The following is a 13,991-nucleotide window of genomic DNA, read 5'->3' as shown; positions in this document are numbered from 1 at the left end:
ATGGAGGCAACACCATCAAGGCCACAAACACCTGGGCCATACCTGTCATAAGATATACTGCTGGCATTATAAACTGGACACAGGCGGAACTAGACAATTTGGACAGAAAAACAAGAAAACTCATGACCATTCATCATTCACTGCACCCTCGCAGTGATGTTGACCGGCTATATCTGCCTAGAAGATCAGGGGGCAGAGGACTCTTACAAGTAAAACAAGCAGTCAAAGAAGAACATGCCCTGGCAGAATATGTAAAGCAAAGTGAAGAACCTGCTTTGATTGAAGTCAAAAATCAGAAACTCCTCAAAGCACAGCCGACAAAAAACCAGTACAAGAAAACCACACTACAAACTAGAGCTGACAGCTGGCACAACAAAATATTGCATGGAAAGTTCCTTGACAAAATTGAAGGAAAAGCTGATAAGGAGAAGACCTGCCTATGGCTCACAAATGGGACTCTGAAGAAGGAGACAGAAGGCCTGATCCTTGCAGCCCAGGAGCAAGCCATCAAAACAAAGGCAATTCAGGCCAAGATCGAAAAATCAGCTGATGACCCAAAATGCAGACTGTGCAAGGACACCGACGAAACCATTGATCATATCCTCAGCTGCTGTAAGAAAATCGCACAGACAGACTACAAACAGAGGCACAACTATGTGGCCCAAGTGATTCATTGTAACTTATGCCTCAAGTACCACCTCCCAGCAGCACAGAACTGGTAGGATCACAAACCTGCAAAAGTATTGGAAAATGAGCAGGCAAAGATACTGTGGGATTTCCGAATCCAGACTGACAAAGTTCTGGAACACAACACACTAGACATCACAGTTGTGGAAAAGAAAAAGGTTTGGATCATTGATGTTGCCATCCCAGGTGACAGTCGCATTGACGAAAAACAACAGGAAAAACTCAGCCACTATCAGGACCTCAAGATTGAACTTCAAAGACTCTGGCAGAAACCAGTGCAGGTGGTCCTGGTGGTGATGGGCACACTGGGTGCCGTGCCAAAAGATCTCAGCCAGCATTTGGAAACAACAGACATTGACAAAATTACGATCTGTCAACTGCAAAAGGCCACCCTACTGAGATCTGCACGCACCATCTGAAAATACATCACCCAGTCCTAAACACTTGGGAAGCGTTCGACTTGTGATTTTGTGAAACGAAAGCCAGTATATCTATCTTGTTTGCTGTGTCATACAATAAAATAATAATAATAATAATAATAATAATAATAATAATAATAATAATAATATGCCTCAAGTACCACCTCCCAGCAGAAAAGAACTGATGGGATCACAAACCTGCAAAAGTATTGGAAAATGAACACGCAAAGATACTGTGGGATTTGCGAATCCAGACTGACAAAGTTCTGGAACACAACACACTAGATGTCACAGTTGTGAAAAAGAAAAAGGTTTGGATCATTGATGTTGCCATCCCAGGTAACAGTCGCATTGACGAAAAACAACAGGAAAAACTCAGCCGCTATCATGACCTCAAGACTCTGCAAAAGGCCACCCTACTGGGATCTGTACGCATCATCCGAAAATACATCACACAGTCCTAGACACTTGGGAAGTGTTCGACTTGTGATTTTGTGATACGAAATCCAGCATATCTATCTTGTTTGCTGTGTCATACAATAAAATAATAATATAATAACAACTTTACAATGAGAATATGACAACAACATAGCATACAATACACACGATCCACTAAAACAATGAGATTTTAAAACAATGCAATAGAAAATAAAAACAACATAATAGTTACTTTAAAAACCGGAACATCAAATTGTTCTGCACAGCAGAGGGTGACTAATACCAGGTCCAAGAATAGAATCAAAATGAGTAAAGAAGGAACAAGTGAACAATTTCACTTAAAGTGCTATAGCATGTAGAGTGAAGAGCAAGATAAAGTGCCATAAAGGTTGTAAACATAGAACATCCATGTCTTCAGTTGATGGCAAAAGATGGGCAATGACGGAGCTAACCTGATATCCCAGGGGAGAGAGTTCCAAAGCCGGGAGGCTACCACCGAGAAGGCTCTCTCCCTCATCCCCGCCAACCACACCTGAGACAGGGATGGGAGCGAGAGAAGAGCTTCATCAGATGATCTTAAGGCCTGTGTAGGTTCATAGGGGAGGAGGCAATCACAAAGATAGGCAGGTCCTGAACCATTTAAGGCTTTATAGGTTATAACCTGCACCATGAATTGGGCCCGGAAACTTATTGGTAGCCAGTGGAGCTGCTTAAATAGGGGGGTGGACCACTCCCTATAGCTTGCTCCCGTTATTAACCTGGCCGCTGATCTTTGTACCAACTGTAGTTTCCGAACCGTCTTCAAAGGCAGCCCCACGTAGAGCACATTGCTATAATCCAACCTGGAGGTAACTAAGGCGTGGACCACAATGTCCAAGTCAGATTTCACAAGGTACGGTCGCAGCTGGTGCACAGGCTTTAACTGTGCAAAGGCCCTCCTGGCCACCGCTGACACCTGAGCCTCAAGTGCCACCACTGAGTCCAGGAGGACCCCCAAGCTGCAGACCTGTGCTTTCAGGGGGAGTGCAACCCCGTCAAGCACAGGTTGCCACCCTATGCCCCGATTGGCCACATGACTGAACTGGAGGATCTCTGTCTTGTCTGGATTAAGCTTCAGCTTTTTGCCCTCATCCAGTCCATCACAGCGGTCAGGCACCGGTCAAGGATCTGGGGGGCTTCCTTGGAGTTAGGTGGAAAAGAGTAGTAGAGTTGGGTGTCATCTACGTAGAGAGGGCACCCAACTCCAAAACTCCAGATGACCTCGCCCAGCGGTTTTATGTAGATGTTAAACTGTCACGACCCAGGCTGCAGAGCACCAATAACCATACACAGAGGCCAGAATCTATCTAATATCTTTATTAAGGGAATATATAAAGTTAATAAAAGCACGTGTAGGAAATAGTTCAGAAGTAGACCTTTCAGGGAAGGTCAAAATTAGTCCAAAGAAACAATGTCCAGTATGAAATATTAAGGTCCAAAGTTGTAATCCAATAACCGAAACACTCACTTTGCCAAGCAAAGTGAGGGGAGATGACAAGGTCCTTTAGTCCATGAAACTTGAGCAAGGCTAGGAAGTAACTTGATTCTTGGAACACAAGGCTTGAAACAAGGCAACAAGAAACGAGGAGCAAGAACAAGATCCGTGGTAATTACTTGGCAAGGTCCGGGAAGCAAGGCAAGATCCGGGGAGTAAACAAGGCTGGGAGCGGAGGCTTGGAAACAGGAACGAGGCTTGGAAACAGGAACGAGGCTTGGAAGCGGGAGTAGCGCTGTCCACACACACTACTCCAGTAGCTGACGAATTGACTCCGCAAGATTCCTAAAGGGCAAGGAACCTAAATAGGTTCTCGTTTTCCCACCAAAGAACACTTCTCTGGGGAATCAGAAACGAAAGTCAATCTCTGTGCCCAGATGTATGACTCCCTAAAATTTCTCATGGAAGCAGGCTTAATCATCTGAATGCTTTGCTGCGATTCTCAGGCTTCTGCGATTAGCCTGCTGAACTCCTTTTTGTTGCTGATAATAATTACGGCGAGAAAATGGGGGAGATTTTGACTCAGGGCTTGTTTGGCAGATTTCTGGAGGACAAACCTCCTGCAGGTGCAAGGGCTCCAATTCTGGCTGGGAAAGTTCCCTTTCTGGCTGAAATGGTGGAAAACCCAAGTTTTCCTCTTCATCCGTCACAACAGCACTAGGAACGGGACTACATGGCCCATGAGTCATCACACTATCCCCCTCCTCAAGCCCCCTCTCAAAATAGGGCTCTCTCCCCGAGGCGCGAGGCCGCGGCTTGGTGGGGTAGGTCTGATGGAAGCGGCGGGTTAAATCGGGGGCATGGGCTGTGGAAGCGTCTTCCCATGAGCGTTCCTCGGGGCCAAAACCCACCCAGTCAATGAGATATTGCAGGCGGCGGCGGTGAAAGCGAGAATCCAAAATGTCCTGAACCTCGAACTCCTCCTCCCCATCCACCAAAACAGGAGGGGGGGCCGGCCGGTCTGCATCAGGGCGCACACCATCCGCCGGAAGGAGCAGGGAGCGATGGAACACTGGATGAATGCGCATAGAGCGCGGGAGTTGGAGTTTGAAAGTCACGGGGTTAAGTTGCGCCACCACCGGATAGGGACCAATGAAGCGGGCATCTAACTTCCGGCAAGGGCGATGGGAGGGCAAAAAGCGAGTGGACAGAAGAACCCGGTCTCCTACCTTGATTTCGGGGCCCGGCTGGCGATGTTTGTCAGCGTGGCGTTTATAGTCCTCCTTGGCTTGGTCTAGTTGTTGGAGCAAAAGTTGTTGCACCGCTGTGAGTTCCCGCAGCCAGTCTTCTGCTGCGGGAACTTCTGAGGTTTCAACAATAGAAGGAAAGAAACGTGGATGGAAGCCGTAGTTTGCAAAGAACGGGGTTTCTTTAGTTGAAGCCTGGACACCATTGTTATAGGCAAACTCCGACAGCGGTAATAGGGAAGCCCAATTGTCCTGCTGGTAGTTTACATAACAGCGAAGGTATTGTTCCAGAGTGGCATTGGTGCGCTCAGTTTGCCCATCCGTTTGGGGATGGTGAGCCGAAGATAAACGAGAGTCTATGCCCAATAGTTTTTGTAGTGCTTTCCAGAAACGAGAGGTGAATTGAGACCCACGGTCTGTGACCAAACTTTTGGGCAAACCATGCAATCTGAAAACATGCTGAAGGAATAAATCTGCAGTCTCTTTGGCCGTGGGAAGGCCATCGCAGGGAATGAAATGGGCGAGCTTGGTAAAAAGGTCCACCACCACTAGGATCGTGGTGAATCCACAGGAAGGTGGTAGGTCAGTGATAAAATCCGCCGAGATTATTTCCCATGGGCGAGATGGAGTGGGAAGGGGATGCAGAAGCCCTGAGGGCTTCTCCCGTCTTGTCTTGGAGCGCTGGCATACTGGGCAGGAATTGACATATTTTTCCACATCCTTGCGGATCTTGGGCCACCAGAAATCTCTTAGGATCAAATGCATGGTTTTAAATAGTCCGAAATGCCCTGCTGGCTTGCAGTCGTGACACAGACGAAGTGCCTTTTCCCTGCCCGGCCCCGGGGGGATGTAGACATGATTTCTATAGCAAAGTAAACCATCCTTAAGCGAGAAGGGAAAATGTAGTCCTTGGCGAAGTTGGTCCTGAGCCCAGGCATCTGCTTGTTGACTGGCCCTGATTTCCTGAGCACAAAGGGGCCCTGGAGTAGAGGGAGTAGATTCAATTGGAGTGGATTTGGTGTTTCCCACTGTGAGCGTGGCAAAGTTCTCGGGCTGCAGCAATTGGGACTCAAAGGTCTCTTTGCGCCCTGCAGCATATTCCGGTTTTCGTGACAGAGCATCTGCCTGCTTGGTCTGGGCTGGGGTTACATAATGAATTTGGAAGTCAAAACGCTCAAAGAATAAAGCCCAGCGTTGTTGTCTCTGATTTAGCTTGCGGGCAGTTCTTAGATGTTCTAGATTCCGATGATCAGTGTGGACCTCAATGGGAAATTTGGCCCCTTCTAACCAATGTCTCCAAGTTTCAAAGGCTGCCTTTATGGCCAAAAGTTCCTTTTCCCAAATAGTGTAGTTTCTCTCTGGGGCGGTCAGCTGACGAGAGTAAAAGGCACAAGGGTGAAGATGTTCTCCCACTGGTTGCAAGAGTACCGCTCCAATTGCCACATCGGAGGCGTCTGCCTGTACGACAAAAGGGGTTTCAGGATCTGGGTGCTGAAGGATTGGCTGTGACGTGAATAATTTTTTTAGTTGTTGGAATCCTTTCTCAGCTTGCTCTGTCCAGCGGAAAGGCTGTTTCCCTCGGATGCAGCTGGTGATTGGATCAGACCAGCGGGCAAAGTCTGGAATGAACTTGCGGTAGTAGTTCGCGAACCCCAAGAAGCGTTGCACCTCTTTCTTGTTGGTTGGCGCCCGCCATTCCAATACTGCTGCAACCTTTGCCGGGTCCATGGTGAGCCCTAGTGGCGAGACACGATATCCCAGGAAATCTACCTCTTGTAGATCAAAAGCGCATTTTTCCAGCTTGGCATAAAGTCCATGATCCCGCAATCGTTGTAACACCATTCTAACGTGGTTCTCATGTTCTGATTGTGATCTAGAAAACACCAAAAAATCGTCCAGGTAGATAATCAAGAACCGGTCTAGATAATCCTGAAAGATATCGTTGACAAAATGTTGAAACGTTGCGGGAGCTCCACATAAACCGAAATTCATGACCAGGGTTTCGAATAAACCGAATTTAGTCTGGAAGGCAGTCTTCCACTCGTCCCCTTCCCTGATGCGAACTAGATTATAAGCTCCTCGAAGATCCAGTTTGGTGTAAACCTTAGCCCCTCGAAGCCGGTCTAAGAGGTCCGAGATCAAAGGCAGGGGATACCGGTTTCGCTTAGTGATATTGTTCAATGCTCTATAGTCCACCACCAAGCGTAGGTCCCCTGACTTCTTTTTTACAAACATCACTGGGGAAGTGGCTGGGGATTGAGAGGGTCTGATAAACCCCTTGCGGAGGTTTGTCTCTAAGAACTCCCTGAGAGCTTCTTGCTCTGGTTCAGTCAGGGAGTAGAGGTGTCCTCGCGGGATCGGGGCCCCCTCCACCAAGTCAATGGCACAGTCATAAGGTCTATGTGGGGGTAGTCTCTCGGCTTCCTTTTCATTGAATACATCCCAATATTCCGAGTACTTCTTGGGCAAGGTGATGATGGGTTCAGCGTCTGTGGCATGACAGACCTTGGCTACAAGGCAATGGTTTTGGCAATATTTTGAAGCAAACTGCAGTTCTCTGTTGGACCAGGAGATGCTTGGGTCGTGGAGTGTCAGCCATGGAATACCCAAAATCACAGGGAAGTGGGGAACCTCGGTAACAAAGAAGGAAATCTCTTCCATGTGTTCCCTTATCCACATTCTGGTGGGTTCCGACCACTGGCTTACTGGACCTGTCTTGAGGGGGCGGCCATCGATGGCTTGCACCACACGGGCGTTCTTGAAGTCATGATATTGTAATCCCAGAGAGTCGGCATACTCTCTATCAATGAAATTGTTTGTGGCTCCTGAGTCTATCATGGCATGGACCATGACGGGTCCTTTTTTCACTGACCACAAGGTGACCACTAGGAGAAATAGGACCCCGGTTGGTGGCTCTTGAGTGGGGTTTTTGACCGGGTTGGCGAGCCTCTCTACGCCCGGTCGCTGGCTTCCCCCGCCGGCTGTGCGCCAGCCGCCTCAGACGTCTTCGTCTCCGTGGAGGACGCCGCCGCCAGACGAGCGGCGGGCTTCCCTTTGGCTGGACACTCTCTGGCAAAGTGGCCCCCGTTTCCGCAGTACCAACAGAGATTTAGGCGTTGGCGGCGGGCCTTCTCGGCGGCATCTAATCTGGGACGCACATTGCCCAACTGCATCGGCACCTCCTCGCTTCCTCTGGGGTATGGGGCTGGTGGCGGGGGTCTCCACACTGGACGCGGCTAGACGCCGGTGGGAGCGGGAGGTTTCGCTCCGGTCCTACCGCTCTGGCCTCGGATCCATTGCCTTCTGTTGGCAAGCATGACTTCAGCTCGTAAACATTGATCAATGAGTGCTTCAAGAGAGTGTGGAGGATCCACCTTGGAGATTTCCTCCAGCATCTCGATGTTGAGACCCTCCCGAAATTGTCCTCTAAGGGCTACATCGTTCCATCCGGTGTTATGGGCCAGCACTCGGAACTCGGCTATGTACTGGGACAAGGGTCTGTCCCCTTGGGAGAGGCGCCGGAGTTTGTGGCCGGCTGCCTCCAAATTGTCCTCGATCCCCCAGGTCGCCTTAAGGTGGTCCAAGAAGTGTTGCGCTGATCTTAGATGTGGGGAAACTTGGTCGAACAGTGCCGTCGCCCAGTTGGCCGCTGGCCCGTCTAGGAGACTGTAAATCCACGCCACCTTGATGTCTTCTTGGGGAAACTCGGCAGCACGGGCCTCTAGATAAGCCTGGCATTGGCGACGGAAAACATGAACCTTAGAAGCTTCTCCAGAAAACTTAGTTGGCAACACCATGGCCGGGAGACGGATTCCGCGCTCCTTCAAACCCCTTATTTCACCATCCTGCGCGTTGAGCTTATCACGGATACGGTCCACTTCGTCCTTGTCGATGGTGTAGCTGAGTGGCTGGGCCCCCGGTCCGGCTCCGGTAGACATTCTGGCCTAGGTTAATTGGTGCTTAGGGTGGCGGAGTCAAACTGTCACGACCCAGGCTGCAGAGCACCAATAACCATACACAGAGGCCAGAATCTATCTAATATCTTTATTAAGGGAATATATAAAGTTAATAAAAGCAAGTGTAGGAAATAGTTCAGAAGTAGACCTTTCAGGGAAGGTCAAAATTAGTCCAAAGAAACAATGTCCAGTATGAAATATTAAGGTCCAAAGTTGTAATCCAATAACCGAAACACTCACTTTGCCAAGCAAAGTGAGGGGAGATGACAAGGTCCTTTAGTCCATGAAACTTGAGCAAGGCTAGGAAGTAACTTGATTCTTGGAACACAAGGCTTGAAACAAGGCAACAAGAAACGAGGAGCAAGAACAAGATCCGTGGTAATTACTTGGCAAGCAAGGCAAGATCCGGGGAGTAAACAAGGCTGGGAGCGGAGGCTTGGAAACAGGAACGAGGCTTGGAAACAGGAACGAGGCTTGGAAGCGGGAGTAGCGCTGTCCACACACACTACTCCAGTAGCTGACGAATTGACTCCGCAAGATTCCTAAAGGGCAAGGAACCTAAATAGGTTCTCGTTTTCCCACCAAAGAACACTTCTCTGGGGAATCAGAAACGAAAGTCAATCTCTGTGCCCAGATGTATGACTCCCTAAAATTTCTCATGGAAGCAGGCTTAATCATCTGAATGCTTTGCTGCGATTCTCAGGCTTCTGCGATTAGCCTGCTGAACTCCTTTTTGTTGCTGATAATAATTACGGCGAGAAAATGGGGGAGATTTTGACTCAGGGCTTGTTTGGCAGATTTCTGGAGGACAAACCTCCTGCAGGTGCAAGGGCTCCAATTCTGGCTGGGAAAGTTCCCTTTCTGGCTGAAATGGTGGAAAACCCAAGTTTTCCTCTTCATCCGTCACAACAGCACTAGGAACGGGACTACATGGCCCATGAGTCATCACATAAACAGACCACTGCAACTCCACCTCCCCGCCCCCCAGACCTGGCCTGCTGGTACACACCGAAACCTGGAGGACACAGCTGGGTGAAGTTGACCCCTCCCAACTCATCCAACCAGGTTTCGGTAATGCATGCCAGATCCACTTTTTCATCCAGGATTAAGTCCTGGATGATCGCTGTTTTGCCATTTACGGATCTGGCGTTTAGCAGCAGGACCTTAAGTTCAGGGGGACCGTCATGTAGGCTACCTGGCCTATCTCTCCTCAGGGTCGCAAGGACTCTCATGCGCTTCTCCCTGGGATGATAGAATTGATCGCATCCTCTCCTACCCCACACGACCCCAATGGTTTCCCCCCGGCCTTGGAGCCCTCCCCCCTCTCTGGTGGTAGAGCTAACTGGAGTAAGGTCTGAGGAGGTTAGTCAGCTCCTTGATTCCAATGAATCAAAGAAGGTACTACTGGGAAGGGAAGCTGACAGGGGAAATTCATGTGCCATTTGTAGAAAAAGGCCATTTTGAGTGTTCAGGGTAGTTGGAGGGGAGCTAATAGGGGATGGTAACAATAATTTGGGAGGAGTCTTTCCTTGCATGGGGATTTGGGTTTGTCTTGGGCAATCAAGATCTTTTACAGTTACTTCCAACGATGGTTCTACTGGGCTTTTGGGACGACTTACATTCCCATTGCTTTGGGTGCCTAATTTATGTCCTGGGATAAGGGGGCGGATAATTCGGTCTCTAACAACTCTTTTAATGTAAATGCCCCAACTTTCTAATTGAGGTGTTTCAATCTCCAGAATCTCCACAGATATTAAAACATCCTCGAATGTTATCAAAAGGACAGAAGAGCGGTCCTGGCTATGATGATCTCTACCGAGCCCGTTGATTTTAATTTTAAAAATTTTAATTTTAACCTTTGCAGGGCTTCTTCTTAAAATCTGGCCCAGGGATCTCCTCACTGTTATGTAAGAGCACCACCTGCCCCTATTTAATTGGAAATCAGAGATATGGATTGCCAGCATATTGGGCTGTAAAGCCCATTTTTTTTGTAGAAGGTCAATTTGTTGGACATCAGGGGTGCAGGTGTTTCCTCTAAACTGTTCTTGTGAGTGGTCCTCAAAAGACCTTGAAGTTGGTCCCTCTTGTCCATTCCCTTTCCCCCGTTGCTCCTCCCTCTGCAGCTCCCCTCCCAAATCACAATCTAAGTGAACAACATCATCTCCCTGTCTATCCTCCCATCCTTGACCTACTTCAACTCCAACCCCAGATTTGTTGCCCCTAAGCCATCTTCTGGGTTCCGTGAGCAGCATTTGAGTGTCGAATTTCTTAATATTAGGGAAATCCCTGTAAAGAGATGGTCAAGTTTCTTAGTCATAGACTCTAGATTTTGAAAAATAAGAGAAAACGTTCTCCCTAATAGCTCACAAAAATGAGATAACTCAACATTCTTTAACTTAATGTCCTTTTTGAAAAGTCATTAGCATGTCCAAGGGTTTCCCAATCCTCGAGTGGCCTGATCCTTGATCCTCCAAGGCTCGAAGTTGGGGCTATCAAGCTATTGTCCACAATATGAGGTGTTTGAAAGTCCATTTAAACAAAGGTGAAGTCCTGGGGGCGGCTTGGGGTGCCCAAGGTCCTGGAATGCTGGTCAGAGTTCACAACGGGGTCACCCTGCTTCATGTTTTATAAACCAATACATAGTAAAGGTAAAGGACGTTAAGTCCAGTCATGTCTGACTCTGGGGGTTGGTGCTCATCTCCATTTCTAAACCGAAGAGCCGGCGTTGTCCGTAGACATCTCCAAGGTCATGTGGCCAGCATGACTGCATGGAGCGCTGTTACCTTCCCACCAGAGCGGTACCTTTTGATTTGCATGTTTTCAAACTGCTAGGTTGGCAGGAGCTGGAGCTAACAGAGGCCGCTCACGCCGCTCCCGGGGTTTGAACCTGGGACCTTTTGGTCTCCAGCTCAGTGCTTTAACGCACTTCGCCACCGGGGCTCCACACCAATACATACAATCATATAAAGTGATACAAAAGTGATGTGGAGATCAAAAATTTGGGGGTCTTGTTAGAAATGGAGACCAGCACAAGAGTCCAGAAGGAGGGTTGTGCAACACCTGGCGAGCTTACAAGAAGCAAATAAAAATTTCCCTATGCCCAATAATAGTCTCACCAAGTTTCGAAGCAAAGGCCACCAAGTTTATTCTGGTCCAGCTGGAGCAGGATGACGGTCACAATAAGTTGCAAAAAGAACCGACAGACCATTACACAAGAAAATCCACATTTTATACTTTTACATTTTGAATTTCCCGCTCCCGCCCACCCGACTGGCTTCACGATGATTGGTCAAGGGAATCCCTGATGTCAGAAGCCAGAAGGAACAGTCCGAGGGCTCACGCACCACAGCCAATGAGAGTGCGAGCCCCACCTATGATGTCTCTCCCAGCTGGCCAATGGGGGAGATGGAGGCGCAGCAGCAGGAGAAACAAAGGCAATCATATGTTGATGAAAGGATTAATGAGTGACCCTGTACTGGGTCAATTGTCAAGCGGTCCAGCAAGAGCCCCAGGGCCCTGCCAGCCAGACCTGTTCTATTGATACAATGATTGAAACAACAAGTCCCTTGAATAGGGGTCTGACACCGGGATGTCAGTTCCAATGTCCAAAAGGCAGCAGCATCAGCAGTCTTGATGGGATTATGTGATTCAGAGTCTGAGAAGGGGAAATGACATTGTTTTGACAGCTGTGGCATACCTTGCCTCTCCTCAGAGGAGATATGCCATTTATGTGAAGTGATTAGAATGTCCAAAGGTTGCTCCATTCTTAAGTGATCTGGCTTGGCTCTCCGAGGCTTAAGAAAGAGTCCATTGTGTTATTTCCAGATGATGATCATGATAAAGTACATCGAATCAGGATATGAACCTGGGGCAAACTGTTGGCACCCAGGTCAGGATGGAATGCTGGCCAAAGTTCACAACGAGGTCACTGTGCCTCATTTTATATGGGGGCAATATATCATAAAATGCAATAATAAAAATATAAAATTGATAGGAGACACATGTGGTGCTCATACAGGGGGAGAAAAGGAGATCCAGCATCCTCATTGTGTTGGGAGACAAACGCAAGTTTCATCCATGGGGCTTTCAGGGGGCTTCGATCTCCCCTGTGTTTCCTACGGGGGTCAAAGCAAGGGATCCTAGAGGTTCCTCAGTAGCCCAGTAGGTGAAAGGCTTTGGGGGTTCCCCTAGAACTGGGAGACTGCACAAGGAATACAAAAAGATTCATGCAGGAGGGGGAAAGGGGGTCCCTGATACCTTAAGAATTCATAGGAAGGCGCAGAAGGACATTTCAGATCGCGTTGCCTGTGCTCATTCATAAAAGGCAACTCATTTATAAGGGGGAGCCAATTCATCGGTCAGGAGGGGAACTGGGGCCGTTGTGGCAAAAAGCAAGATAGCAGTTTAGTTTAGTGTTTTGGAGTGAAATGGAATTGGTCCAGATCGAATCCGTGAATGCATGGATACGGGGGCCCAGTGGGTTTCCATATCCACAGTTGAAAAAAAATGCATTCCCTTGTTCCTGAGGCAGTCCTGGACCACCTCCGCCAAGCCAGTGGAGATTTGCGGCTCAGAAAAGGGTTTACTGTTAGTTTTGGGTTGCAAAAGGAGCCTGCAAAAAAGGAGCTCTTTTGCAGGCTGGAAGTGAAAGCAAAAAGCGGATACAATTTATTACTCTTGGTTAAAATGTAGCAAAGGACAATGGAGCCTTGATTGAGAGTGGCTGCCTGCGTTTTTCAGCAACAGTAGCTGCTTTGAAGAGGGGATACAATATTTCTGAGTGACTGAAGCTTATTTAGAGTGGAAGTACAGAGTTTCTAGGAGTCTGTGGAACTCCTGGCAGTAATCAGCTGAGTGTCAAAACAATGTGAGTGTGGGGGCTTGTGCACTCAACATAAAAGCATAACAAGATTATACATGAACACATATGAGGGGCTGTGGTTGCAGGGGTACCCATATGAGCGGAGGCCTTGTCCCCACAGAACACACAAGGTTCTCTAAGGGCCTCCTATCTCCCTTGGTCCTCTTGTGGGGAGGAAATATGAAATTATAGAAAATGACAGTGGGACATTCGCAAGAGGGTACAGGAAGGCGAGGACATCTAGAAACTAGATGGGCTGAAGGAAAACACATGGAGAAAGGACATGGATGAAGGCGAGAGACCATCTAGATCTCCATGTCCACAGGGAGTTGGTTGACACAGGTGATGAGATAGGGAATCTGGTGCAAGGGAAGGGATTATGGGTTAGGTAGTTAGAGAGGGGGGGAGAGAGGCTATCTAGTAGAAGATGTATTTTAGTAGAATCTAGTCTACTAAAGGCATCAAGGGAACAGAAAAATGTGTGTCAAAGATGATACAGAGAGGCAGAAGGTTACATTTCAAATTTGAGAAGGGCAGGGTTATAAAATATATTAGCCTAAAGCCTAGAAATGTAAAATTTCCTCAGCCCAGCCTTAGACAAAACGCCTGGCAGTTCCTTTGTCTGAGAGCCATTGACTGGAGTAGGAAACTTTTAACAGTCGTTAGATTCTTAGCTCAGGTGTGGCGCATTGCGTGACATGGTTTCCCTTGTGACCTTCTGCTATAAATATATGAAATGTAAAATATAGAATATAACCTTTGGTCAAATGTACACAGAATTAACATGGGAAGAGTTCCTTGTGGTGGTTGTTGGTCCTTTTTGCAAATTGTCCAAGATTTAACTCTTATTATTCAGCCTGGTGTCCTTGGCAAAACTATAAGTTCCCTGATTATAAACTACCTTCTATT

Source organism: Anolis carolinensis, chromosome 4 (assembly GCF_035594765.1).
Source record: "Anolis carolinensis isolate JA03-04 chromosome 4, rAnoCar3.1.pri, whole genome shotgun sequence".
Lineage (NCBI taxonomy): Eukaryota > Metazoa > Chordata > Lepidosauria > Squamata > Dactyloidae > Anolis > Anolis carolinensis.
This window is presented reverse-complemented; position numbering follows the sequence as displayed.